The sequence below is a fragment of the Octopus bimaculoides genome, chromosome 6 (genome assembly GCF_001194135.2).
Source record: "Octopus bimaculoides isolate UCB-OBI-ISO-001 chromosome 6, ASM119413v2, whole genome shotgun sequence".
Classification (NCBI taxonomy): domain Eukaryota; kingdom Metazoa; phylum Mollusca; class Cephalopoda; order Octopoda; family Octopodidae; genus Octopus; species Octopus bimaculoides.
The window spans coordinates 34771284-34787251 of NC_068986.1; the positions used below are offsets into that span (position 1 = coordinate 34771284).

Consider the following 15968-nt stretch of genomic DNA (forward strand, 5'->3'; position numbering starts at 1 on the left):
GTAGCACACATTGAAAAGTCTAGACATGTGCATAAATTGTTCAGACAAAATGTTTGTTCCACCCCCCTCTTCCACTACACATCCATGCACACACACACACACACACACACACACACACACGGAATTGTCTTCTTTTGTGCCAACCACTCAACATTGTATGTTGCAGTGCCTTGTGTTTCTGTGAGGGTTATTAGAGAACAAGATACAAGGTTCAGTCTTTTCAGTTCAGTTTGGTTGTGTAAGTATGGGTTCCCTTCATTTTTTTATTATCATTAATATTATTTTAGGTGCAGGCATGGCTGTGTGGTAAGAAAAAAGAAACTTGCTTCCCAACCACATAGCTCCAGGTTCAATCACACTGCGTGGCCCCTTGAGCAAATGTCTTCTACTATAGCCTCATATCAACCAAAGCCTTGTGAGAGGATTTGGTAGACAGAAACTGAAAGAAGCCCATCGCGCATGTGTGTGTGTGTGTCTGTTCATCCTCCAACAATGCTTGACAACCAGTGTTGGTGTGTTTACATTCCCCATAACTTAGCAGTGTTTGTCAAAAGAGATTGATAGAACCGAGGTTAAAAACTAAAAGAGTGAGGAGTTGATTCATTCGAATAAAAATTCTTCAAAGCGGTGCCCTAGCCTGGCTAAAGTCTAATGACTCAAATAATTAAAAGAGAATTGATTTCTTTGTATTTGTTAGTGAGAATGGATAATCATGAAGTTGGACACAAAGAGCATAAAGTGATGTTTCTTCCTCATGGTGTAAAAGACATATATTTGTAGATACAACTGTTATTATATTTAGATAGCTAAGTCAAGCAACATTGATCATACCCAGATCATACCCAAGCAATCTACCCTCTGTGTGTGAATAAGAAGTTATGAGGGAGATAACTCTTATATTTATAAAATTTTTATGGATGAAAGAATTGTTATAGGTTGTCTAGTTCGTTACAGCAGTTCTAATCTTAGCTCTCTTTTTGAGAAAAGAACAAAAATAAACTAGTACCTATCAGGTAAAGAGCCATAGAGCAATTCAAGAAGCTACAATGCAGCACAGCTCTGGGTTGGTCATTTCCATGCTTCTGTTTCTTTTACTTTGGGTGTATTTTAACCAGTTTGTATTTATACCAGCCATATTTGGCCCAAATATTCTCCCTGATTTATGTTCAAACTGGCCTGATCTGACCTCTCACATCTCCATTACAATGTCATTTTGAAGATAAACACTCACATTATCAAAGTATCGAAGCTAACGAGATAATGCATGATTAATTTAAAACGACACTAAATAGTAAGCTGAATGCTAAAGGGTTACTGCAAATGTAGCATTTTTTGTTTTTTCACAGCAACAAAAAGAAGTATATATTTTAACCTATAAATATAATTCAAACTATGGAGAATCATTTAGTACTTACATCTCCATTCAATGAATGAATCATACTTAGCAGTATTTTATTTGTAAAACTTCAGTTTGTATTTCTCACCTTCGTAGCACTGTTTAGAAATCACTGGATTTTCGGCATTTCACTGATAATGTCTGTTCCTCTTCCATTGTGTCACATATTCCTATTTATAAGACGAGTAGTTTAATATTGACTCGCTGGAGGAAAGCAATAAACCACAAACGTCCATCTGCTGCCTCCCTTTTAATTAACTCCAGACATATTAACAAATTGTCCAAACATGACTTTTCACATGTAGAACTCACTCCACAGGCAGACCACTATTATTATTAATATTAACATCGGTGATATGACAGAGGAATTGATGCGGAGGATAAATAGCAAAGCTGTTACAGTATCAAGTTCACTGCCATGTATTGTTCATTTCAAATTTGCCTGCAGTTGATTCAATCAGCTTGTTTCTTTTCCCTTTACAAAGAGAAGTGGGATATGTTTAAATTTTATTGTTGCAGCCTGTATTTTCCCATCTCTACTAGCAAAGATACACTAAACCTGTTTATCTGAGGTGAAAGTGCCAGTCTCGAATTGTAATTGTTGCTGGGTGGTGTTGTTTAGCTCCAGGCTGCTGTTATAAAGCAGGCCTATGATCAAAGACTTACCAATTATATCCATCCCATCTTTTCCATATACCTTGGCTTATAGATATATAACTATAGATATAGTTATATACTGAGACCTGTGTCTCCTGTTATTAAAAATGTTTGGTATGATTTAAAGAAGATTTTGGCTATTATTTCCTGTTGGTCAAGTGACTGTTTTGAAGGTCTCTGATTGACCTATCTTTGATCATAGTTAAAGAGTTTGGCCTAAGAGGCATTTGCTCTGACAATTTATGTAGAAACATCTTGATATGCAAATCTATCCTACCTATGGTACTATGAAATATTCATTAAATGTATATGAAAAATAATAATAAAGGTTATGGAAGACAGAGAACTTTTCTGTTGTGACTCTAAATAGGGGTTGCAAAGAAAGGGAATTGTATATTCAGAAGAACAGTTTGAAACTAATGTAATTCTGATATTTCTATATAGAAAACCAGCTTCCATTGAGGGATGCTTTCGTCTGGAAATGTAAGTGAAATGAGAAGCAGTATTAGCTGAAGAACATTCAAACTCTTAGATGATATTATAGTGGTTCTATAATTACAAGCATCGTGTATGTGTGAGATTCTTAACCTTCATCTTTCATGCTAGCATGGGTTGGTTGGATGGATGGTTCAACAGGATTTCATGAGTTAGGAGACTGCATTGAGCTCCAATGTCTGCTGCTGGATGCTCTTCCTAATACTAATTCATAAAGTGTACTGAGAACTTTTTACTCATGTCAACTCTAGTGAGGTCACCAAGTAACTTGCAAGGCAACCTTTTGACTGAGTTGGAGAGTAATGTTGAGGAAAGATGGCTTTATTCCCGGTGTTGAGAGGGCTGAAGTAGGTAGAGAGATAGGAACAGGTGTATTGCTGTTGAGATGACACATGACTACCCAAACTGGAAGGAGACAAAAGATGGTGGTGATGAGGCATTGGGACATACCCTCAGAGTACTTGAAAGTGTCTATAAAAAGAAAATGGGGACATGGGATCAGAAAGGATAGTGGGCAGGTACATAAGTTCTCAAGGGTGTGAAAGGAGCGGGACGATGGACCGAAGGACAACCCACTTATCAGCATCAAAATATGGTTTCTGAATAAAACTAAAGTAGTCAGTAGAAATATTTGGTCAGCTTCTGTATAGTTTAAGAACGCAGTTCATACGAAGATCAAAGATGTTCTTTGTGTATATTGCTATGGTCACCTTCTACAGACTGACACTTCTGGTATATGGACATATCATGTTGATACAGCAATTGTAGGAGTCAAGAATGTCATCTTTTTATATAATGTTGTCGTGAATTCAAGCTAAGCAGAGGAATCAAGCAGTGACCAATGAACCTTCAGAATGCAATGTAAAGGAGAGAGATGAAGGAAATGGTGACAGAAGACAGTATTATCTCCATTATGCATTTGAGTAATTTGAATGTTTCCTTACTCTCCGGTTTCTTTAACTTGAATCAGATTCTAGTACAATACGATCCACTGTTTGCCAGTTTGCTTCCTTACCTCTGTACATGCATGGACGGACGGGTGGACACACACACTCACACACATTGATTCAGAAGTTATTTACTATAAAATGGTTAACATCCAAGATCTTAATATGTCTCACCTCATTACTCCACTACACTCGTTAACCTCCCCTCTGCTCCCACCCACCCACTCACCATCAACTCAGGGGGTTCCAGGATTAACTAGTCTCCAGCCGCCTGGCCCACCCCAGGCAAATGGACTAGGAATGCCCTTTCAGCTAGACAGGATTATGATATATTATTGTGCTGTACCATTTTTAGGACAATGATTTTTCTCTCTCTCTCCTTCTCTCTCTCTCTTTCTCTCTCTCTCTCTCTCATTACATAATAGCGTTTTCCTAAAATATATAAAACATTATTTAATCAAAAATATATTTACGACAAAATAGGTTTTAAAAATACACGCAAAAAAATCGTAGCAAAATAAATATTTTGTATCATGCAAATGCTAAAAGGAGCTTCTGAATAGCTTGTGTGTGCGTGCGTGTGCGTGTGTGCGTGCGTGTGCGTGTGTGCATGCAAGCAGGTATATTTGCTTGCAAAGTGATTGATGCTTAGAATGACATGGAGATTTCTTCTCAAGGTGTTTGTTTTATTTTGCATGACACTTGTTGTATAAGATGACAAAAAAATGTCACATTTACTAATAAGGGTTTTTATAGACAACTTATTACTCCAGGCATAGAAATATCTCCCAACAGGTTTTTTTTTTCTCTTCTTCTTCTTCTTTGCTGTAATTCTTGAGCAGTCAGTGTCTTCCTGTGTGTTTGTTTGTTTATTTATCATGCTCCTTAATTTTGTATGTGTTGTAACTGACGCGATTACGATTGTCCTACGGAAAAGAAAGATCGTGTGCGATACATATTGTTATAAATCTTTGTTCCTACATGGACTGCTGCTTGTTGATTTGTTCCATCAACAGATTTGGCGATTTAGAATGCATACACCGTTTATAACAATGGCAGTTTTGTTTATATCTTTAAATATTGTTATACACTGAAACATGCGTGTGTGTGTGTGTGTGTATATATGCCATGAACCTTCTTTGAGGATTGCCTCTGGGCATGAAGCTATCGCTAATGAGATGTGAAGTGACCTGGACTAATAACATACAAAATATATTTACACTGCTCATGTATTGAGTTCTTTTCAACATTGCCATCAAAAATAACCCAGTTATTTCACATGTATGTATACATACATATACAGACATATGAAGTCATTACGTTGGTTATATATATTCACTTTTTGAGGTGTTGTTTCACCAGAAAAAATGTTATTTATTTTTATTGAGAGTCAACTAGCATTAGACAGTAAGGTGGAGTGGTAGCGGTGGTGAAGGTGGGGGTCCTAGATTTAAAAAAAAATATATTGTGTGTGTGTGTGTGTGTATTTGTTGTAGGAGGAAGATTATTGCTTTCTTCAGGCTCTGCTTTAGAAACTTTTGGAATGCTAATAATATATATAATAAAAAAAAAAAAAATTAAAAAATAATATTGAGCAGGGGTGGGAGTGGTAAGGGTGGGGTAGGGTCTGTGGCTGATTACTGTTTTCTTTTTCTTTCCTCTCTGTATATCTGTATTTGTGAAAGAGAGAGAGAAAGCTTGTGTGTGTGTATGAGAGAGTGAGAAAGAGAGAGTGGGGGGAGAGAAAGAGAAACATTTGGATTGGCTGGCAGGCCTATAGCTGTCCTTCAAGCCACCTCTTAAGACCCATGTATGTTATGGTAGTTGACTGGCTCAGTAAGACTAGAAGATATACAAAACTGTCAAGTGTCACCAGCAGCAATTGGCATGATATATTGCATAGGGCTGTCACCCCAGCTGTAGTAGAGGAGGAGAAGGAGGTGTTGACTTGGTGAAGGGGGTGGGGTGGGCCTCACGGTTATAGGGAAACCAGGGTGGAGTGGAGATTTTGGTGGGTAGTGGACGGGGTGGAATGAGCTCTGGCTAGCCAGCTCAACCTTCTCCACTTCCACCTTAACAGTCAAAACAATAATGGCTGGGCCCAGCTTTTTTACAACTAGCAAACTAGATTACTATACAGATTTATATAGCTGACTGGTAAGAGGACCCCTCTGTCACAGGCCCACATCACACAGGCCCACATATGCTAACCACTAGTTTTCAGAGAGGGTTTGGTCTTAAGGATTTTCCTTCTCTCTCTCTCTCTTTTTTTTTTTTTTCTGTTTGCAAATTCTTTCCCCCTCTTCTTTAGCATTATTTAACTTTAAAAAACTACTCCTGAAAGAAACACATGCCTGTAGATGATCACTTATTTATTCCAAACTTTATTTATAATTATCATTATTATTATTTCACATCACAATATATGCTAATATCATTCATTCAGATAGGATTATTGCTTCTGAAATGCATTTGAATATTTTACACCCATGTGAGAAGCCTTTCCTACTTTTACCTGGAGTATTTTCTCCAACATTAGCCATGGTAAGCACAACATTCCATTTCTCAATGTTTTCATCATTATCATCACCATCATCGTCATTGTGATTATTCACCTGTTGGTAAATCTGTCGGGCTACTATACAAAGCGGGCATGTTGTGGGTGTGATAGTTGTTAAACGTTGTTGTTGTTGTTGTAAATATTATCATCATCATCATCATCATCATTATTATTATTATTATTATTATTATTTAACGGAATCATACTTTCTACATAATTTATTTTGTTACTTTTTGTTCATTTTTCTTAATATGCGTTCTCTCTTTTTTTAACAAACACCTTACCAAACTGTCGGTGGGGGGGGGGGGCTTTGTCTCCCTGTTCTTTGTAATCAAATCTTCTGTTGTTTTAAAACAGAATAAGAAAAGCGTATTAGTTTAAACCTGCTTTAAAAAAAAAACAAAAATGTTTTTAATCAAAGCAAAAACGAGTAACATACATTGTCAATTATTTGCATTTTACCTGCAAACTCCTTTAACAAATTAATTTTGGACACAACTACCCTAAATGGGACAGGGCTCTTTATATAGAATAATTATCAGAACATTTATATATTATAATGATATTGATAAATAATCACAATTAAATGCTGTTATTTTGTTATAGTGTACATATATATAGTTGGTGTTGACACTAGATTCTGGTATTTATTTTTCTAGTCCATAGAAAGTTGAAGAAACCTGAACAGTGCAATACTAAAAACATATATTCTGGTTTGTCATGAACTTCTATATTTTTGTAAAGTGGGGGGAGCGGTGTCTTGTAAGAAAAGCAATAATTTCCAACATAGGTATAAGGCCAGAAATCTGAAAGGTCAGGGTGGGTGGGGGATAATCGATTATAGCAACCCCAGGGCTTGACTGGTATTTTATTTCTATTAAAGCAATGTCCCTCCCCGCCATGGCAACAAGCAAAGTTTACCTCAACCGGATTAAACGAGCTGAGGGACACACAAAGCATTTTTATCTAACAATCTTAACAGTTCAGCTAGCTTGCCACTTTGTTGTGTGTCTCTATTTTTATTTTAGACGTGAGACCAGTAGTTTTGAGGGGAGGGGGCCTAGTCTTAGCTGGTTATTTTCATATCATTGTCCCTGGAAAAGTGGAAAGCAAAATTAACCTTGACAGGATTTGAACTCAGAATGCTCTGAACTGGAACCAAATATCACTGCATATTTTTTTCTTTTCCAATGTTCTACCAATTCTACTAATTCTACCAGATTACTGTTCTTATGATAATTTTTTCTAATTAAGACACAAGGCCAGCAATTTTGAGGGTAAGGGAAAAGGGGCTAGGTGCAATTCAAATTAACTCCACTCCATGACACACCCTGTGCTTGTCTGGTGCTTTGTTTAATCTACTTTGAAAGAATTAACTACAAAGTTGACCACAGCAAGATTTGAACTTGCAACATAGAAAATCAAAGAGAAGTGCTGTAAGGGCTCTCTTTAAATCCACTGCCCTCATAATAATACTTTCTACTATAGGCACAAGGTGTGAAATTTTGGCGAAGGGGGTGAGTTGATCACATTAACCCCTGTGCTCGTTGACCCCCAAAAGAACAAAAGACAAAGATAGGCTGCTAAGCATTTTGTCCAGCATGCCAACAATTCTATCAGCTCAGTACCTTAATAATAATAATAATAATAATAATATTAATAATAATTTCAAATTTTGCCACAAGGGCAGCAATTTGAGGGAGGGGATGAGTCAATGACATCGACCCCAGTTGGTACTTATTTTGTCAACCCCGAAGGGATGAAAGGCAAAGTTGACCTCGGCAGAATTTGAACTCAAAACTTAAAGATAGACAAAATACTGCCAAGCATTTTGCCCAGCATGCTAACAATTCTGCCAACTCACCACCTCAATAATAATAACAACAACAACAGCAGCAGCAGCAGCAGCAACAACAACAACTACAACAACAACAACAACAATATGAGTAGTGCTGCTTTTGGGGGGGGGGGTTTGCCTGTCTCTCTACTTCCTGAATTTAAATTCCCTTGGCATTGATTTTTACTTTCATTTCCCCTGAGTTGATACAATAAGTACCAGTGGTGTACTGGGATTGAATCAATCAACTGCAGCTGTCCCTTCCAAATTTCTAGCTCCTATTGTAAATAAATGATTATTAACAGACTCGTTAGAGCATGGAATAATAAAAATTGCTTGCCCTATTTGTTGCAGTACTTCACATTCTGGCTTGAAATCCCACTGTCTGGCACCAATACATAACAAATATTATATGTATATGTGTATAGAATTTAAAAGTATAAAAGAAAATTTAATTAATATCATTATATAAGTTGGGTAAAAGCAGTCGTGCGACAGTCAGAATGCATTGCAATGTTTAGTTATGTCCCTTTATGTTATGTGTGCAAATCCCGCGTTTGTAGCTGTTTTTTGACTTTCATCCATGCTGGATTGACGCAATAGTAAAGCGCACTGGGGGTTGATATAATTAACTTTCCCTCGGGTCGATTAAATTATGTACAAGTTAAGTATAGTAGACCGATGGCTGGTCTGTTGGAAACCTGTAAGTAATATCATTGTTGTTCACAACTTGCTGTATGAAATCAACATAGGATTTAATACAACCAACGACATAGTTTTTCTCCCGCTCAAAGTCTGCTTGTAGTATTGTGTCTTTAAAGCAAGTTTTTATTATCTTGTTCTCGTAATGCTTTTCATTGCACATGGTCCTTAACATGACTTCTTCTTGTCTGAATTTCAACAACGTCTTTTGTTTTTGTTGTTTCGCACCCCGTGTCAGCTTTGATACGTAGCTTAATCGGAAAAATGCCTTGGTATGTTCAGCAAATCCTTTGTTTGAGGAGCATACTGCGTATCTTGACATGCAGTAGTTTACCCTACGGAAGAGGACTCTATGACAGTCTGGATATGTCAGTCAAGGCACGACAATTCCGCTGTTCTGTTTCTTCTTATTTTATTGGTTGTGTTAAAGGTGGCAAGCTGACAGAACTCTATTAACATGTCAGTATTTCTTCTTGCTCTTTATGTTCTGAGTTCAAATTCTGGCAAGGGCTGGCTTTGCTTCTCATTTTCACAGGGTTGATAAAATAAGTACCAGTTGAGCACTGGGGTCAGTTTAATCGACCAGTCCCCTCCCTGCAAAATTTCAGGCTTTGTGCTTATAGTAGAAAGAATTACCACTCATAGTATACATTCCAGCACAAGTTAATAAAGTTATTGATGCTTGAAATATTTTTATGTGTGTATGGTGTTTTTAGATTGTCGTGATCAAGTCAGAAGAACCCCTCCCACTTATTGTTGTGTGTTGTGCAATTCCCTGTCGGCTCTGATTGAACCATTCACGTTCTATGGCACCCGGGTAGTTGGCCAAATGACGAGACCTGACCCCCAACAACTTTTGTTTCAGTTATGGTATATTTACATGTACGTGCAGGTTTTACCGTTACTGAGGTTAGTGGAAAAGATGCTGTTGTAGTAGTGTTGTGAGGTATTGTGAACATGTCTGGGTATTTGGATGTGATTATGTAATTTGTTTCCCCCCCTGTAGTGACTAGAGACCATGAAGGTTAAGGTGTGTTATAGCAACAGCACCAAACTGTGCTCTTCACATATCCACATCTTTAGTTTTGGGTTTTGTTGTGTGTGTAGATGGTCTATGGGTGTTGTCTGAATACAATCTGTGATGATATATAGTGTGTTGTTTTATATTATCATTATTATTCATTATGTTTTTAAGGAGTCTGGCAATGTTGGTATACATGTCTATAATAAATTTCATGTGTTGCACGTGCACCATTGTTGTTGTTACTTTGTTGGCCAAAAAAATGTGTCTCTGATTGTAGTATGTATGATTATGCATTGTTTTTCCTGTTTTCTATATCTTCTGTTGTTGAAAGTCATTGCTGGTTTATAATTTGATGTTCTGTTGTCGATTGAGAAGTAAATATGGTAGGTGCCACTTTGCCTGTTGTTTTGGAATCAGGCTTCTAGCTTGTCAGTGTAGTATTTGGCAGTGTTGTGCAGCTAATTGTGTCTAGAGAACAGTGGAGTATTGTGAATAGAATATCACCTGCATGTGAAACTGTAGGTATATTTTAAGAAGGTATGGGGAAATCGCATAGGTTTGTATTGAAAAAATATGGCTAAGATGATGAATCCTTCTACCATTTCAAAAAAGAAAAAGGGTTTTATGTCAAAAAGGGTTTTATGTCATATTCTGTAGTGTTGTAGTGTTTGAGAAGTGTTGTAGCAGTGTTGTTATACTCAAGAAGGACAAAATACAAACGTCAACTTTGCTTTTTGTCATTCCAGAGTCAGGAAAATAAGCATCAATCAAGTACTGAGGTTGATATGATAGAATATATATTCTTCCTTTAAAATTCGAGGCCTTGTTTGTTACTATTATTGTATCAAGGTGGCAAGCTCACAGAATTGTTTGCATGCTGGGGGAAAATGTTTAGTGGTATTTTGTCCGTCTTTGTGTTCTGAGTTCAAATTCCACGAACATTGACTTTACTTTTCATCCTTTTGGGTCAGTAAATTAAGTACCAGTGAAACACTGGGGTCAATATAATTGACTAGTCCCATCCCCCAAAATCTCAGGCCTTGTGCATTTAGTAGAAAAGATTATTGTTATCATCATCATCATCATCATCATCATCATCATCATCATCATCATCATCATCATTATTATTATTGTTATTATTATTATTATTATTATTGTTGTTATTATTATTGTTGAGTGAGAGGGCAGTGCATGACATCAAAGTGACACTGGAGTAAAATATACGAAGCCCAGTATACCCATCATGACTACCCGTCTGATAAGGGTACACCAGGCACGTGCATCACAACCATATGTGCACAACAAGATAAAAAGCACATGACCTTATAGGTGGAGCCCAGTTAGAATTTTCTTCAGGTCGAGTAGCCCATGCTGCTCAAAAGGTCCCTGAATAAGGCTTGTTTAAGGATGTTGAATGAAACACCCATGCTTCCAGAGATGAATTATCCAAACCCCAACACCACTGTTAAGTTCTTACATGTGTTTAACAGAGGATCATAAATGTATAGTAAAGGGGTAGATTAACTTGAATTGACATGTTTGGTACTTCCTTCACCAGGATACCCTTCTCTCTTCCTTGAATGCAAGACAGAGTCAACTCATGAGAGACTTGAACCTAGAACATTGGCACGATTATATACGGAATGCTTTGAGGTACTTAGTCTGTCACTTACCCTATTCTAATTGTATAGTAATTATAAATTCTAACGTTGATAAGAAGTCACACATTTTTGGGGAGGAGTGTAGTCAGTTTTAATTAACTGTAGTACTAAATGCTGTCTGTTTTATTGACTAAAGCAGGAATGAAAGGTACAGTGGAACTCCTTCAGAATTTGAACTCAGAGCTAAAGGAATGTAACCAAATACCTCCAGACATTTTATTCAACACTGTTGATTCTGCCATGATGATGGTAATGATAATAATAATAATAATAATAAGTAACACTTTCTTATGTAGTCTTAAAATTTAAGATTCCTACAAGCAGAGAGATGAGAAGTGTAAGAATATTACGTATGGCGTTAAGCAAAGCCAAGTGAGAACTGGAACTTGCAACTGGCTTAATGGGATATTTTGGCTACCGCAACAAACTCCACAGCAATGCAGATTTGGTGTAAACATCCTTCAAAAGACATTGCTGTATACACAAATGTATGCACACACAGATACACACATGCAAAGTGCACTTGTTGCTGCACATAAATTTTGCATAAAACTGTTGGAAAGCATAATAAATATTATTATTTCACAGAGGTTGACTTCGCTTTTCATCATTTCTGGGTCTTGAAAATAAGTACCAGTTGAGGACTGGGGTAGATATAATCAACTGGTACCCTCCCCAGAGTATCAAGTCTTGTGCCTATTATTTTTATTATTATTATTATTGAATGAGAGAGCAGTGCATGTCATCAAAGTGATACTAGGATACAAATATACAAAGCCCAATATACCCATCATGACCACCCATCTGATAAGGGTACACCAGGCACAGGCATCACAACCATTTGTGCGTGACATGGTGCTCTCATATCAAGATAAACAGTGCATGACCTTGCTGGTGGGGGCCTATTAGAATTTTCTTCAGGTTGAGTAGCCCATCTCACTCAAAAGGTCCCTGAATGAGGGTTGTTTAAGGATGTTGAGCAAAACACCCATGTTTCCTGAGGTGAATTATCCAAACCCAAAGAATTCCTCTCAACACATGGCTATGATGCTCCCCCACTACTTCTGCTCATGATCAGAGATACATATATCGTCAGCCACCAAGGGACATGCTCAACTGGTTACGGTCAAGCGACTGACAAGCAAATCTGTGGCATGTAGCAGAATATTTGTTGTTATAATTATTTCATCATTATAGTCAACTTTGTCATCCTTTCAGGGTCAACAAAATAGGTACCAGTTAAGCACTGGGGCTTGATGTAATTGACTGACCCCCTCCTGCAAAATTTCAGGCCTTGTGCCTATAGTAGAAAGGATTATTATTATTATTATTGGCAGAATTGTTAGCATGTCAGATAAAATGCTTACAGCATTTCATCTATCTTCATGTTCTGAGTTCAAATTCTGAAGTACCAGTTGAACACTGGGGTCAATGTAATTGACCTATCCCCTGCCCCGAAACTGTGCCAAAATTTGAAACCATCATTATTATTATTGTTATTACAGTGAGTTGGTAGAATCATTTGAGCATTGCAGAAAATACCTTGCTGGATCTTTTCTGATTCTTTGTGTTTGAGTTCAAGTCATACTGAAGTCAGTTTTCCCCATCGTCCTTTCATGGTCGATAACATAAAGTACTAGCTAAAGTATTTTGCCGGCGGGGGTCAATTACATTGACTGAGCTTCTTCTCTGGAAATTACAGGCCTTGTGACTTAGATACCAACACACGAATTTTTGAAGGAAAGTAGAAGTGATTAAATTAATTCTGAATGTGATTAATTATATTAATTATATTAATCATTGCCTTAATATAATAATGATACTTAACGAGCAAAAACCTTTTCAGAATTTATTAACTTCACCAGTGTTTTCTTCTCTCCCTCTCAGTGTACATAACATTTCTTTTTCTCCGTATTTCTCTATCTCATTTGACATCTGCAGAAGGCAGTATTCCAGCTTGGTCGTGATCCAGTAACTGAAATCGTTGAAAAGAATGTACATATCCATACCTAACTTCCTTTTACTTTTGACTATCACTTATTTAATTCTTACCCTTCTGTATACTCTTTCCATTGTTCTGCCACTCTTCTATCATGCTTCTTTAAAACGGCCATATAATACTTCTGAATTAGTAATTATCACAAAATTGTCCAGATGTTCTTCTCATTCTAAAATTTAGGCAAGAAAAGCCAAATATCTGAATTTTATAGGATTTCTCTATCCTAAGTATGAAAATGGCTTCTGTTTGCTCTGATAATAATTATGGTAACGATGATGATTTCTTAATTAAAGAATACTGCCTCAAGCAAGTAGAATTAAGTGAAACACAAATTGTGGGGCTGATTGCATCACTTGTAAGAGGATATAAATTCATTGTTTTGGAGAACCCAGAAGCTAGAAGTCTTAGGCTGTTCGGACCTTATTCACTTCATTTATTGAGTGCTAATAATATTTATTGATGCATTCTTAGTTATAGTTGTATATATCCAATTGAAACAAACTTAGTATATTACTGGTATTCAGTCTTATTGAACTGGATGGTAGAAATGATTGTCTGTTTGATTTTGTTAGCATGTTAGTAATTAAAAGAAGACAACTGTGATTGTACTATAATTGCTGACACCTGTTGCAAGCCAATAAAGGCAGGGACCAGGTATCTCATGGTCCTTCAGGTCACACTCTTATTGTCATAGTGAGGAAGATGTATGTATCTAGGATGACATAGTTCAGTATAAAATGATGGGATGGTCATGGCTGATATACATTTGCTCACAAGCCCCAGTTTGGTCAGGTACTAAACTACAGCAATTACAACTATATGGGTCTCTGTGTATGTGTGTGTGCACATGTAGCTGGTCCAGTGACCTGCTACACTGGTGTTTCCATAACATTTAGCTGCCACTCAGGCAAATCAGACTGGGTGAAAAACACATTACACTACTCTAATATCTGTACACATTTTTTTTTTAATTTCCATAAAAAAAAATATTTCTATCTCCGGGTTTGACTTGTCCGAAGATGCTGACTTGTTTGCATGTCATGGGAACTGCAGAGTTGAAATGCTGTAACTTGCAATGCTGGCTCTGTATTCTATAGAACATTGCACTGCTGACACAAAAAGCAAGGCACAATATTGACTTGTAAACCTTTAGTAGTAAACTTGGTATATATTATGATTGCAAAACAAAATAGTGTGTACTTACTACCAATTAATGCACACACACACACACACACACCTTGACCATATGTCTAAGTATTTTAGCTGACCATTTTCTATGCCAGCCCACCCGGAGAGAATGCACAATGGGGATGTGTATGTACTTGGGGGTTGGGGTGGAGGTTCCATATAGTTTGCATGTCCCAAATTTTACTCAAAAGGCATTGGTTGAGGTAAACCTAATATTATAGAAGAAAATATCCAAGGTGCCATATTGTAGGCCTGGGCCCAAAACTATGTGACTGCAATGCAAACTTGTTCCTTAAATCACACTCAGCAGCATATTAACTTAAAGAAAGTTAAGCTGTTATTTCTAGCACATCAGCTGACCACATGTAGACTTCCTCTTGTTGGCCCAAGTTGATGTAAGTGTTGGCACATGGCTCTGACCAGGAACTGAAACTGTATCACAGTCTCATCTCAGAGAAAACTTGTTCATATAGTGCTAGCTAGCAGTTTTTGGTGATGCTGATGATGATGTTAGCAAATACTATAAGTCTCAGCTTTAGAAGTAATATTTCAGGACAATTAAATCTTAATTGGCATTAAATTCCTCTCAGTTTTATTTAAGAGTTTGTATATATACTTGGCAGTAAGGCTTGCTCCTCTCTTGCAGAAATTTTGCCAACCCTTGTGTTTTTATTACATTCTGAGCCTTTAATCTCCCTAAAAATCTCTTAACTTGTGTTACTCATTATTTAAATCTTATTCTTTTATTTATTGTTATCGGAAATATCATTATCAATAGTAGTTAGTGATGATGGTGGTGGTGGTGGCGGCAACAGCGGTGGTAGTGGTGGTGGTGGCGGTAGTAGTAGTAAAATATGACAGACACAGTAGACCACCAAACAAAAATGCTTTCTGCAGTGTTTTTTAATTATTTACTTCTAGGAGGCTGTGAGCTGACAGAATAGTTAGTGTGTTGGACAAAAGTGCTAGCGATGTTACTTCTGGATCTCTATATTCTGGGTTCAAATCCTGCTGAGGTCAACTTTACATTTCACCCTTTTTGGGACTGATAAAATAAGTACCAGTCAAGTACTAGGGGATCGATATAATTGCCTTACTATGCACACGTGGAGGTGCAATGGCCCAGTGGTTAGGGCAGCGGACTCGCGGTCATAGGATCGCAGTTTCGATTCCCAGACCGGGCGTTAACACCTATTATTATTATTATTATTATTATTATTATTATTAGTAGTAGTAGTAGTAGTAGCAGCAGCAGCAGCAGTAGTTTTTCTTCCTTCTTCAAGTTTGTTTCCATTTCTTGCTGAGTGTCTTCCTGACACCTAGGGCAAAGAAACTCACTGTATACATTGATAGGCCATGAAAATAGATGCACCAGATTGTTCATTTACAAAATCAAGGAAAGTTACTACTCCTACTACTACTGCTGCTATATGGACAATACATACTGTAAACCATCTTAGAGCTTCAACAGTCCCACTTTTCCAGTGTTCTAAGACTTTATT

At 37.1% G+C, this 15968-nt stretch overlaps 1 protein-coding gene across 2 annotated transcripts in view; it reads left to right on the top strand.

Annotated features, from left to right (window-relative positions):
* The window catches only part of LOC128248119 (protein pangolin, isoforms A/H/I/S-like), a 179855-nt gene that overhangs the window by 103661 nt on the left and 60226 nt on the right, over positions 1–15968 (top strand). The gene's annotated exons all lie outside the window — the stretch shown is intronic.